The 14,303-nt window shown below is 38.5% G+C and overlaps 1 long non-coding RNA gene across 1 annotated transcript in view; it reads left to right on the forward strand.

Moving 5' to 3' along the window:
• Window positions 1-6,638, forward strand: part of LOC108515695 (uncharacterized) — a 39,264-nt gene extending 32,626 nt beyond the window's left edge. Inside the window, exon 4 of the long non-coding RNA XR_001881595.1 lies at window positions 6,379-6,638. This is a non-coding gene — a long non-coding RNA (uncharacterized LOC108515695). The remainder of the gene's footprint in view (window positions 1-6,378) is intronic.
• The last annotated feature ends 7,665 nt before the right edge of the window (window positions 6,639-14,303 follow it).

Raw genomic sequence — 14,303 nt, forward strand, 5'->3', positions numbered from 1 at the left:
TTCTTACACCTGTCTTTACTGCAATCTCTGAATACAAATTGTGAAGATTTCATGGACACTTAACACTTCCCCCATCAATACCCTTGTGATTTCCTATGCCTGTCTTTACTTTAATCTCTTAATCCTGTCATCTTCGTAAGCTGAGGAGGATGTATGTCGCTTCAGGACCCTGTGATGATTGTGTTAACTGCACAAATTGTTTGTAGAGCATGTGTGTTTGAACAATATGAAATCTGGGCACCTTGAAAAAAGAACAGGATAACAGCAATGTTCAGGGAACAAGGGAGATAACCTTAAACTCTGACTGCTGATGAGCCATGTGGAACAGAGTCACATTTCTCTTCTTTCAAAAGCAAATAGGAGACTATCACTGAATTCTTTTCTCAGCAAGGAACATCCCTGAGAAAGAGAATGCACCCCTGAGGGTAAGTCTCTGAAATGGCCGCTTTGGGGCAGCTGTCTTTTATGGTGGAAGATGAAGGGATGAAATAAGCCCTGTCTCCTGAAGCACTCCCAGGCTTATTAGGACAAGGAAATTCCCGCCTAATAAATTTTGGTCAGACTGGTTGTCTGCTCTCAAACCCTGTCTCCTGATAAGATGTTATCAATGACAATGCATGCCCGAAACTTCATTAGCAATTTTAATTTCGCCCCATCCTGTGGTCCTGTGATCTCACCCTGCCTCCATTTGCTTTGTGATATTGTATTACCTTGTGATTAGTTCCCAAATTAATACCTTTATAATTTCTTACACCTGTCTTTACTGCAATCTCTGAATACAAATTGTGAAGATTTCATGGACACTTAACACTTCCCCCATCAATACCCTTGTGATTTCCTATGCCTGTCTTTACTTTAATCTCTTAATCCTGTCATCTTGCTGGTTTTACGGCTCAGGTAGCATCACGGAACCTGCCAACATGTGATGTCTTCCCTGGACATCCAGCTTTAAAATTTCTCTCTTTTTACTCTTTCCCTTTATTTCTCAGACCAGCTGATGCTTAGGGAAATAGAAAAGAACCCACGTTGAATATCGGGGTGGGGTTTCCCCCGATAAGTAACAATCTAATAAGGGCTTGATGACCAGATGTTTAGACAATCAGAGATACGGCTTGGGGTCATCCAACCAGGTAAGCCACCAAGACCAGGTGCTAGCTGTGGGAGAAGTGATTCTAGGATACAGTGTAGAGGAAGAGTACAATAAATTATCACAGATGTAGCCTCAAGCCCAACTGCATCAGTGAGAGATAGCGTTATCTCCATTAACTTTCCTCTAGGAATCTTACTGCAGGAAAGAAATCCCTCAGAGTCCTCAAGATACGGCTTTCAGAACTTAGGTGAAGCAAGAGGACTCAAGGTGTGCAAGAATGCACAGTACAGAATGCTTTGCTACCCTGCTCAGTTTCCCCTTTCAGGAAGGAAGGACAAATTCACTCAACTTCTGGGAGCATTGATGGTTGAGCTCTCAGCCATCAGACCTTTTTGGAAGTTGCCCTCTTCTGAAAAGAGGCACATTGCCCAAGATCTTTCCTCCTCCAGAGTGCAAGCTGCACTGAAGACTGATTGATGTGGGGTATGATGGTCTCGTCTCCTTTCCCCATCTAAAGGACTGTTCTAACCTCAGGGCTCTCTTTGAGGTTTCCTTAGTTAGTTCTTATTACTATGTTGCAGTCCAACTTCTTCTTTGGCCTAATTCTACTTTCTTCCCATTCCCAATTGCTGATCCTGACAGCAATTTCCTCCAAAATTTCTGTAAACTAAGCATGATCTCAGAGTCACCTGACCTGCAACATTATTACACACACTATAGTCCATGCACTTAAAGATTTAGTGAAAGTATGCTGCTGAAACTTGCCAGAACTTCCCTTCTTCCACTGAAAATTTGTCTTTCAAATATCTGTTCATAGATATACACCATTCATTCTCTTATCTACTTTGGCCAATTATCTTCTGTTTGGGAAGGTGTTCTGCTAGAAGACAGAATAGCAATTCTTAGAACTAGAAAGAAAAACACATCAAAGTCTGTCCTTTCTTATGTCTTTTCTATCTACAACAAATACCCTTTGATAAAAAGGATGATAGGAAACATAAGTAGTTTGAGTCCACCAAATATTTGGCCTGAAGCATTTGTGTATGAAATACAAACTCGCTTGATCTGGGCTCAAATTCACCAGCACTTCTTTTCTTTCTTTTCTTTTCAGAAACAGACTTTATTTATATCAATGTTAATATCAATCACATAACCATCAAGAAGGCTATAACTTTGATTTTTTTGTCCAATAGTTGGGCCAAGTTTTCATTTCTCTTATTTTTTTTAAATTTATTACTATTATTTTTTGAGACAGAGTCTCACTCTGTCACCCAGGCTGGAGTGCAGCTCATTGCAACCTCTGCCTCCTGGGTTCAAACGATTCTCCTGCCTCAGCCTCCTGAGTAGCTGGGATTACAGTTGCTTGCCACCACACCCAGCTAATATTTGTATTTTCAGTAGAGACGGGGTTTCACCATGTTGGTCAGACTGGTTCCAAACTCCTGACCTTGCGACCCACCCGCCTCGGCCTCCCAAAGTACTGGGATTACAGGTGGAAGCCACTGTGCCTGGCCCGTTTCTTTTCTTATATATCAGCCTATGCCAGAGGAGAAACTGGCGGAGGTTAAAGGCTAATGTCAAGTACTAATTGAACAACAAATGGATAACCTCAACAATGCAATATCCTGGTTGAAATTATTAGTCAATTTTTTTTGGCAGACCTGAGATCTATGTATCTCCATACAGTAAATAAATGTAGACTATTCCCTTAAATGCAAATCCCTATAAAAAATATCAGAAGTATATTATGCATTTAAAGTTAAAAAGCATATAACTGTTTAAATGTTTGATAAAATTCACCAGTATACACCATCGTTTTCATTGAGAGAAGGTTCCTAATCATGAATTTCATTTACTTAATAATATTATTCAACATTTTCTTTCATTTTGTTAATTTGATTTGTTACGACTTCTCAAAAAAAGCTTGTCCTTTTCATCTAATTTGTTCAATTTATTTTCATGAAATTGGTCACATACTTAATCTTTCATTCCTTCTTATGTAACCAAATTTCCATCCGGTACCATTTACTCTGAGCCAAAGAACCAGAAGCCAAAAGAACTTCCTGTAGCATTTCCTGTAGTACATATCTGCTGATTAACACTTTTCTAGGTTGACAAGTTATATAGTTGTCTTTCATTTAGTTTAAAGATGTTGTTCCATTGTCTTCTGATTTACATTGTTTCTGATGAGAGGTTAACCTTATTTCTTATTATTAGTCCTCTGAATTTAATGTATAATATGTCTTTTCTTCTTTTGCTTTTCAAATGTTCTGTTTAATTGTGATTTTCAGCAGTTTAATATAATGTCCATTGTTTGTTGTTTGCTTAGATTCCTGAAATTATATGTGGGTTTTAAAATAAAGTTTTGAAATTTTCTAACCATTATTTGGTTAAGTAATTTTCTGCATCATACTCTCTCTTTTCTCTTTCTAGTACTCTAATTACAAACTTTCATTCTTTTGCTATTATTTCACAGGTTCTTAATGTTCTACTTTAAAATTTTAAAGTAATTTTTATGGAAAATTTGATCATAATTTTAAATGACTATAATAGAAAATTCTAAAAATTCAAAAGGTAAGCCATATCAACAATTCATATCATACCTATAGAAATGGCAATTTTGGTCTATTATTTTCCAAACCATCTACCTTATTTTCTTTCTTATGTCTTACGTTGGTCATAACTTGCAGTCTATATGGATCAGTAGCAATGATAATATCCTTGTATTTAATTTAGCCTTGTATTTAATGTATCTAAAGAGAAAAAAAATGTCTAAAATTTCATGATTAAGGAGGCTGTTTGTTAAGGTTATTGAAATACATGTTCAAATGATTTCAGGGAGTTTCCTAATTTTGAGTATTTTGCCATTTTGATATAGATTTTGAAATGTATTTATTTTTTTCCCTAACTATTGGGGGGAGCGGAAATGTGGAAAAATAATTACTAGTGCTATTCTCCAGGCATTTCAAATTGTCTCTGTGTCTGAACACATGTGGAATTTCACTTTTTTTGTCCCCTGGAAGTCAGGTTGGCCATGTGACTTGCTTTGATGTATAAAGTATGAACAGAAAAAGTGTGCTACTTCTGGGCAGAAATTTTCAGAGGTAGCATGGTATGTGTCACCAATTTCCCTTTTTCTGACACAGTGACTATGTAAATATGTATAGACATGTCTCTTCTGTTAGCCTGGATTCCTCAGTGACTGTGATGAGCAAAGTCTTATTGCCAGTGTTCATTGACTGAGTAACATGGGCACATACTTGATTATTATGATAAACTACTGAGATATTAGGGTTGTCTATGTAGAATAACTCATCTTTTATTTTTCTTTTTATGATAAACTATTATTTTATTTAATGCACTTGTACTTGATCATAAGATATTGCTTCATATTTTTTATACTATAGCTTTAAGTTTTATTCTACAAATCCTTTTGTTGATAATCATTATAACTTGAATATAATCTGCTTTGTGTTTCTAGGAGGCAAAACCAGGAAAGCAATACAGCTTAGAGAATATTTTATTAAAACCATTTCTTTCTGAGAGTAAAATGATAGAAAATAATTAAATATATAGTCTCTATCCTTGTGGGATAATAGTAAGAGAGTTCATTAGAAAATATGAAATAAGCTCCCAAAGAGAATTCTACGTGGGCCATGTGAGCTTAGAGTGAAAAAAGGAAAGAAATCTTTTCCAGAAGGAGTAATCTAGAAAACCTTTATGGAAAAGGTGACATATAAATTGGGTTTGAAAGATGAATAGAATATTGATGAGGAAATTCTACACAGCATCTAAGTAAATATACTGTGAGAAAAGTGTAAGCAATATATATAAATGGAACAGCAAGTTATACAGTTTGACTTACTTGTAATAGCAGAGTAAATATGTAGAAGTGTGAATTTTACTTTAAAACATCAAAGATTGTTTAATAGAAGAAGGATTTTGTTATTAAGAAGATAATTAATATTGACATTATATTTAGGATGAATTGTAAAAGATGAGTACTAGAGGTCATCAGAGGTTTGGGAGGGGTGAGCGTTTTTCATTGTCAAGGTGAGACAGCGAGGGTCTGAGACAGGACATAGAAAAGAAGAAACAGCTTTGAGTTTTGTTGAGCTACAAGGTTTACAGATATTTATATTTTCACCTATGACTTAGCATTTGAAAACCTAACAGTCTTCTTTTTTTTGTATGTTGCAAGCCATATAAAGAGTCTATAACTAGATAGACCTCACTGGATAACCACCCAAAATGTAATATGTTATGCTGTTGAATACTGACTCAATATGCTAATATTCAACACTCAAACCAAAAGTGAAAACACAGATGCCTAGGGAAAGAAAAGTTGGCAGCACAAACTAGTGGGAATTGGGTAGGGTTTTTCTTGGCCTTCTGCTGCACAATAGGCAATTGTGATTCAGGTGTATTTGTTTATTCTGGTAGAAATAAATTCTCCCACTAAAACAAAAGTGCCATTATAAAGAGCTAGACAAAATCAACAACACCCGTCTTTGCCATGTCTTGCTTGACTGTAAGGGGTCACATTCAGGAATTGTTGATCAGACTTCCTTTGTCTCTCTCTTTTAAACAGGCATTTTGCAAATTTAATACTTTTCCATGTTCTAAAGCATCGCTTGTCCACGGGAGAGGGGTTGGGTGTCAAGCAAACGCAGAGGGGCTCTAGGGGTTTCTAAAGTGGTCACTTCAATAGTCATTTCATAACATGTTTGTCGGCGTGTCTTTCTTCCAGTTCTGGTTTTTGTTACCTTCTCTCTGTTTTCAATATAAACAGCAGTACAAAGTGAGCTATCTTCCTGCTATTCAAAATAAATACTTATTTGGGTAAAATTTATAATGTTAGATTCTACTTTTAGTCAGGAAATGCAAACAAAGCTTGGAGACTGCTTGTTCCCTGACCCCAAATTCATTCCATGTTGCTATAGCATCACCCCTGAGAAAATGGGCCTGCCTGTTTTCCTCCCCATAGACAAACTCAATGGGCTTTTGTCAGCTCTTGAATTATAGCATTAAAATTTAAACAGTAGGGATTTAATGGAGGATTATTATGACACTCCAGTGCATTCTTTCTGTTGCCATTAGCAACAACCCCAAGAATGAAATAAAATAATTGTTTTAGGAGGTGCTGTTTTCCTAAAAGATGAAACATCTACCAAGAAACATTCCTGGGTTATATAAACCGATTTGTGTGTGTGTTACTTCTAACATGAGTAGAGTAATGGCAGTGTATACCAATCCAATGATTTAAGGTATTTTTTTTTCCCTTTTAGTTCAACCAATCTACAAAGGCCAAAAATATTTTCACAGGCCCCCAAAAGATGAACTTCAATCTGCTGCCCCTAAATGCATTCTCCACTGTCTGGAAGATGTGCAAAGGCAATGGCACAGCGTTCTCCATCTCAAATCCTTCAAAGTGCTGTCAGAATAAAAGAATCCCCACCAAAAGCCCCAGGGAAATCTATCTGTCTGTATGGTATGGTAATGACTGAGGTTATTCCAGATAGGATTCTAGGAGAAACTCAGCTATTGAAATCTAATGAATGGAACTGAGAATTTTTTGTTATAACACTGTTTCTTTGATTGAATATATCCTTGCATATAAGACATAAAAATAAATAACAAAAGCAAGATATTGTTTGAATTTTTGTTTGATTATATGATCCGAGAATTTTCCTGGTAAGTCATTTTGCATCTGGATTTGTTTTCTCTGCCAGTCACTTGCCTTTCTAGTTTTATGCCATTTTTATCTCTTTCCTATTTTAATGTCAGCAACTAGGTTTACATTAAGGATTGCATTTTTTTAATCACCAGAGATTACAACAATTTATGTTCCTTTTCTAGCTGCCGAAATATGGATATTTCCTTTCTTCTGCTATATTCTTGCTGGGCAACTTCTTTCAAAATACTTTTAACTTTTTCCCTTTGAAGTGAATTTCAGTTCATTGTAGAAATAATACAAAATGCATAACAGGCAATAAATAAATGAATAGTCCTTTGGAATTTTACCACCCAGAGATACTAGTTCTTAATCTAAATGTGAGCCTTTATCTATAGCAATGAACACTAATCTTACTTTCACCAAAGACATCCAGGGTTCCCCTATGATCTTCTGTAGAGGCAGCCCTATTACCAGTGTCTTGTGTTTACTTTCAGAGGAGTACATGCAAATATTTGTATATATGCCATTTTTACAGGAAAATGATAAATTTTACATTTTTCAGATCCTTGCTTTTTCATGTAACAATAAATCTTGAAATCAGTATAAGTTCCAGAATTTGTAATAGGGACAGTCTTATGGGACTGGAGAGTTGGGACATTGAGGGAGGCTAAGGGGTTTGCCTTCAAGTTGCCTTTGCTAAGCAAGCAACTGTCATTTGTTTTGTTGTGTATAGCTAGTCAACAAATGGCAAAGGTAATGAAACATGATTTTACTCACACTTAACAAACACTGCGAAAATAGTCACTGTTCATAAAGACAGAAATTGTTAACGTTATTTTTATTGGGACAATTAGCCATCGTTTGTATGGAACTACAAGTGATTTACTTGGAGAGTTCCTAAATAAGAGATTTTTAAGTAGTTCCTTGTCATTTGCTGTCAAAAACAATGTTGCAGTGAACAGTCTTGTAAACATTACTTTAAGCACACATATGAATACGCTGTTTTACAAATTATTAATAATTGAATTACTTAGATGAAAACATTATATACATAGATGTTCACCATCAGTGAACCAGACCAGGCATTAAGGTCCTCATTGAGCCAGTAACATTGCTTTCAGAAGCAGAATGGGGGATATAGTTCCCTGAGAAAGCAAGCTATCATGTCTCATGTAATGCTAAGATGCTGCTGGGACCAGGATGACCTTGCTTTTGAATATATCATTTTTATTTGACAAGTAAGGCTTATTGGGCCTTTCTTACTTTGTTAGTCATTGAGTCCCACCCAATAAATGGCCCAGCCAAAAAAATGGGAACACCAGGCCAGAGAGTCACAAGGTTTCTATGGGTCAGGTATTTAGCTTTGCCAAGAGCCCAGCAAGTTACTAGTTACTTTTTTTTTTAAGTAGCCATGTCAGAGAAATGATTAATCCAATATCCCAAGGGCCCCTCAAGGTAGGAGTTGGCTTTATTTGCCCAAGACCCCAGCTGACTAAGACTTGTCACAAAGACTTGAGCTCAGGGGTGCATTGAAGTTGTGCATTAGCACTTTGCATACAGCTCTTCTGTGATCAGGAGAATCCCCTTGGCACTTTTGGGATGAGAAAGTACATTCAGATGTAGAAGCTGCAACAGTACACTGAGCTGGTCCAAAATTCCTCAATGTACAAAGTCACATGAATTTCCCCTCTTCACTGTGAACCTGGCCCAAACTCCATTAGTTGAATCTAGTGACTGCTGTCTGCACAGTACTGGGTAAGATGATGACTTGGGCAGTTTTATCCAACAGAGTTCCAGAATAATGAGATTGATGAATATGGCCTTTGATCTTTCTGTAGGGCAGGGAGACTTCTCTTTAAAGCAGCTGAAGTCAGGGTTGAGGGGAAAAGAGTAATCAGAGCATATCAAAAGAGAAAGGGGCTCTGTGCCAGTAAGTAAGGCCTTTCACTCAGTTTGAGCAGGTTTTGAGCAGGTGCTGGCTTATGGCTTAACCAAAAGAACATTTAATGATTTTAATCTGCCCAAAGCTCTGTATTGAATAGCAAGGTCTCCACTGCTGACATCATTTATTTCTGATTGGGGACTCTGGTTCATCAACCATCGCCTCATGGCCTTTTGGCTGGGGCTGGAGGGCTTGCTGCCTCATTGTCATAGTAACATTTGCTCATCCACCCTCCCAGATGAGAGTGAGCAACAACCAAGGTGCCACTGGGCAGATTATTTCAGTCCTATCTGTTACAGCTTATCCTCTAAAGATTCATCATCAGGAAGGACAGTAGGGGACCCTTACTATGCTCTCTTTCTCTTGCCCAGCATTTGATATCAGGTCCCAGAGAGTCTTGTCATGTTTCCAAACCTGGCCTGCAGGACTCTTGTCTTTTCTCTTCCTGAAAGCCACACCTAAGTCAGCATCCCAGCTCTTAAGGACTGTGAAGGACCTGACATGTTCTCTAACTGCAAGATAACAAGTTAGTCTGCCACAGCTTTATGGATTTAAAAAATGGCATGAAACTCCTAAGTCAAAGACAAACGACTTTATTACAGCCTGGTAAGCAACATGAACATCAGCCTATTTTTGCGGGTTCTCACTGCTCCCAAGCCCTGTGAAGGTGACGCAGATGGGCCAAGCTATAGCCCACATATATAGTGGTTTATACTCCAGGAGAGGAACCCCCTACATAGGGAATACGAATAGTTTATAATGAGCAGTAGGTGTCTCTGTCCTTTGATCCAGAGGGAGACATGAAAATTTTTTATACCAGACAGCAAGCATTCCTGCTCTTTGTTCTAAGGAGAGACACTATTTCTATCACTCAAGGTTATTCATTACACAAACATCCTTTAAAAGACAATCTAGAAGAAATGATAGTCAGTGCATCTTTTCTCAACATGTGTCAAAATGTGAGAGACCTGTGAAGAACTGTTTCTGAACACATTCTGTGGTATGAATGTACTTACATGTATTCAAATACTACGTCCCTTACCATTGGTGGGTATTCTTTTATTAAAAACCAGTACTAGCTGATGGAATAATCCAAATGTGGTATTTATTTCTATTGGATAATTTATCAGGCTGAATTATTAGGTAGAATTAGACATGTTTAATTTTAACATAGTTTGCAAGTTTTCTCTACCAAGAACCTATTAAGAACATTTCAAAGAAGGATGTCCAAGAGTGACTTACTTCCTATTGTGGAAAAAAATAACTGATAAGCCTTATATTCTTTATCCTAATCATTCCTAGGAAAGTAACTGAAGGTAGACACTATAGAACTTAATTAGAAGTTTAATAAAACACATTAAATATAATAGTGAGACAGTTGATGCAGCTGCTTTGAAAAGACAAAGTTCTCATATAGCCATTACATCTTATCAGATGGATAAAACGAAGGTTGGGAAATAGTTTAATGCTTGTTTCCATAAAATTTAAGAAAAATCTGCATTTAGCCTGTATCTTCTCATCATGAAATTTAAGTTTTGTCTAATTTTATTCAAAAGGGCAGAGTTTTTTTGTTAGTAAAAGACTCCAAGGACTTTTGCTTGTAAATCCCAAATTTATGACTTTTAAAATAAGAAACCACACTTGTTAATTTTTTTTGTAAAACACATATATACTCTTGTTTTTAATTATGTTTCGGGTATGAGATTGAGGTGACCCACCAGTCATATAATAATTAACTTACTCTAGGACTTCACTGATTTGCTCTGCAACTTCCCTGGTAATAGCTTGAATTTACTTAGAAGCATGAAAAACACACCAAGAACCTTTGTTAAACATTCTACTCCTATGTAATCTGGTTTACATTATATGCTGTTTTATACTATATAATCACAATAAACCTCATGATGTAACATATTCAGTTTTAACAATCAATAACTATTCAAGCTTTTCTCCTTTAGCAAGCGGTGTCAGCACTGGACATTACTGCTTGGAAATTTCTAGTCATTTCTACTGAATGAGAAAGAGTATTGTGGTACTAATACTCTTTGGAGGAAATTCAGGTCCTTGGTGTTTTTATTTATGTCAGTCGAATATAAACTCTGATCAAAGATTACAGCAAAAGGAAATAGTCCATCATTGGTGAGATTCAATAAAATCAACAAGTAATAGATGTGAATCTCAACGACTATAGATATTGAAATTATTAGATGTAGGACATATGTATCGAATATTTTAAAAACAGAAGATAAAAATATTTTAAGCTACCAGACAGATTTAAATAAAATACAAAAAAATGAAAATATAATCTTTAAATTAAAAATTTAGTGGGTGATCAGATTAACAGGAAGTCAGGAAGTAAACTGAAAGGTTCATCAGAAGGAAAATTAGAAAATGCAACACAAAGGCAAAAACACAAAATGACTAAAGAGTGGTTAATAGATAAGGAAGAGAGAAAATGAGAATCTAAACCTTGTCTTATCAGAGTGTATTTGTCGATTCTCACACTGCTGTAAAGACATGCCTGAGACTGGGTAATTTACAGAGAAAAATAGTTTCATTGACTCTCAGTTCTGCAGCCTGTACAGGAGGCATGGCTGAGGAGGTCTCAGGAAACTTATAATCATGACAGAATGCAAAGGGGAAGCAAGCACATCTTGACATGATGGAGCAGGAGAGAGAGAGGGAAGGGGGAAGTGCTACACACTTTTAAACAACCAGATCTCATGATGAGAACTCACTCACTATCATAAGAACAGCAAGGATGAAATCTGCCCCCATGATCTAATTGGCTCCCACCAGGTCCCTCCCCTCAAAATTGGGAATTACAATTCAATGTGAGATTTAGGTGAGGACACAGAGCCAAACCATACCAGTCCACCCCTGGCCATTTCCAAATCTCATGTCCTTCTCACATTTTAAAACATAATCATGCCTTCTCAACAGTTCCCTAAAGCCTTAACTCATCCCAGAATTAACTCAAAACTACAAGTCCAAAGTCTCATATGAGACAAGGCAAGTCCCTTCCACCTATGAGCCTGTAAAATCAAAAACAAGATAGTTACTTCCAAGATACAATGGAGTTACAGGCATTGAATAAATGCCCCCATTCAAAGAGGGAGAAAATTGCCAAAACAAAGGGGCTACAGGCCTCATGCAAGTGTGAAACCCAGTGGGGCAGTAATTAAAACTTAAAGTTCCAAAATAATCTGTAACTCCATGTCTCACATCCAGGCCACACTGATGCAAGGGGTAGGCTCCTAAGGCCTTGGGCAACTCTGCCCTGTGGCTCTGCAGGGTAGAGCCCCTGCAGCTGTCTTCACAGGCTGGCATTGAGTGTCTGCAGCTTTTCCAGCTTCACATTGCAAGCTGTTGCTAGATCTACCATTCTGAGGTGTGGAGGATGGTAGCCCTCTTCTCACAGCTCCTCTATGCAGTGCCCCAGTGGGGGCTTTGTTTGGGGGCTCCAACCCCACATTTCCCCTTTGCATTGTCCTAGCAGAAGTTCTCTATGAGGGCTCTGGACATGCAGCAGACTTTTGCCTGGACATTCAGACATTTCCATACACCTTCTAAAATCTAGACTGAGGCTCCCAAACCTCAAGTCTTCCCCTCTGCGCACCCACAGGCCCAACACCATGTGGAAGCCACCAAAGTTTGGGGCTTGCACCCTCTGAAGTAATGGCCCAAGCTGTACCTTGGCCCCATTTAGCCACAGCTAGAGCTGTAGTGGCTAGGATGCAGGGTGCCAGGTCCTAAGGCTTCACAGAGCAGCAGGGCCCTGGACCTGGCCCAGAAAACCATTTTTCACTCCTAAGGGAAGGGACTACAGTGAAGGTCTCTGAAATGCCCTGGAGGCATTTTTCCCGTTATCTGGGCTGTGAACATTCCGCTCTTTAATTATGCAAATTTCTGCAGTCTTGAATTCCTCTCCAGAAAATGGATTTTTCTTTAATACTACATGGTCAGGCTGCAAATTTTCCAAATTTTCATGCTCTGCTTCCCTTTTAAACATAAGTTCCAATTTCAGGCCATCTCTATGTGAACACATACGACTGTACTCTTTTAGAAACCACCAGGTCGTATCTTGAATACTGTGCTACTTAGAAACTTCTTCCAACAGATACCCTAAATCATCTCTCTTACGTTCAAAGTTCCACGGATCTCTAGGGTGGGGGCAAAATGCCACCATCTCTTTCCTAAAGCATAGCAAGAGTGCCCTTTTCTCCAGTTTTCAATAAGTTCCTCATCTTCATCTGAGACCACCTCAGTCAGGTCTTCACTATTCACATCACTATCAGCATTCTGGTCAGAACCATTCAACAAATCTCTAGGAAGTTCCAAGCTTTGCCTCATCTTCCTGTCTTCTTCTGATCTCTCCAAACTGTTTGAACCTCTGCCCATTACCCAGTTCTAAAGTCACTTCCACATTTTCAGGTATCTTTACAGCAATGCCCCACTTCTCTGGTACCAATTTTCTGTATTAATTTGTTCTCACACCACTATAAAGACATACCTGAGACTGGGTAATTTATGGAGAAAAGAGGTTTAATTGACTCACAGTTCTGCAGGCTGTACAAGAAGCGTAGCTGGGGAGGCGTCAGGAAATTCACAATCACAGTGGAAAGCAAAGGGGAAGCAGGCATAATCATCACATGGAAGAGCAGAGAGAGAGAGAGAGAAAGAGAGCAAAGGGGAAAGTGCTACACACTTCTTTTTTCATTTCTTTTTTTTTTTTTTTTTTTTTTTTTTTTTTTTTGAGACAGTCCCTCTCTGTTGCCAGGATGGAGTGCAGTAGCGTGATCTTGGCTCACTGTAACCTCCGACTCCCTGGTTCAAGCAATTCTTCTGCCTCAGCCTCCCGAGTAGCTGGGATTACAGGCACGTGCCACTACACCCAGCTAATTTTTGTATTTTTAGCAGAAATGGGGTTTCACCATGTTGGCCAGGATGGTCTTTATCTCCTGACCTTATGATCCACCCATCTCGACCTCCCAAAGTGCTGGGATTACAGGCGTGACACCACACTCAGCCATGCTACACACTTTTAAACAACCAGATCTCATGGGAGCTCACTCATTATCACAGGAACAGCAAGGGAGAAATTCACTTGCTGTGATCCAATCACCTCACATCAGATCTTTCTCCCAACATTGAGAATTATAATTCGACATGAGCTTTGGGTAGGGACACAGAGTCAAACCATATCACAGAGTTTGAGAGGAGAATAAAAACTATGGAGCACAGCCAACGTTTGAAAGGTAATGACAAAGAATTTTCCAGAAATTAAGAAAGGTAATCTACATATAGAAGAAGCACAATGCGGCCGGGCGCGGTGGCTCAAGCCTGTAATCCCAGCACTTTGGGAGGCCGAGACGGGCGGATCACGAGGTCAGGAGATCGAGACCATCCTGGCTAACACGGTGAAACCCCGTCTCTACTAAAAACTACAAAAAACTAGCCGGGCGAGGTGGCGGCGCCTGTAGTCCCAGCTACCCGGGAGGCTGAGACAGAAGAATGGCGTGAACCCGGGAGGCGGAGCTTGCAGGGAGCTGAGATCCGGCCACAGCACCACAGCCTGGGTGACAGAGCAAGAC

The sequence above is a fragment of the Rhinopithecus bieti genome, unplaced genomic scaffold, assembly GCF_001698545.2.
Source record: "Rhinopithecus bieti isolate Rb0 unplaced genomic scaffold, ASM169854v2 scaffold_35536, whole genome shotgun sequence".
Taxonomy (NCBI): domain Eukaryota; kingdom Metazoa; phylum Chordata; class Mammalia; order Primates; family Cercopithecidae; genus Rhinopithecus; species Rhinopithecus bieti.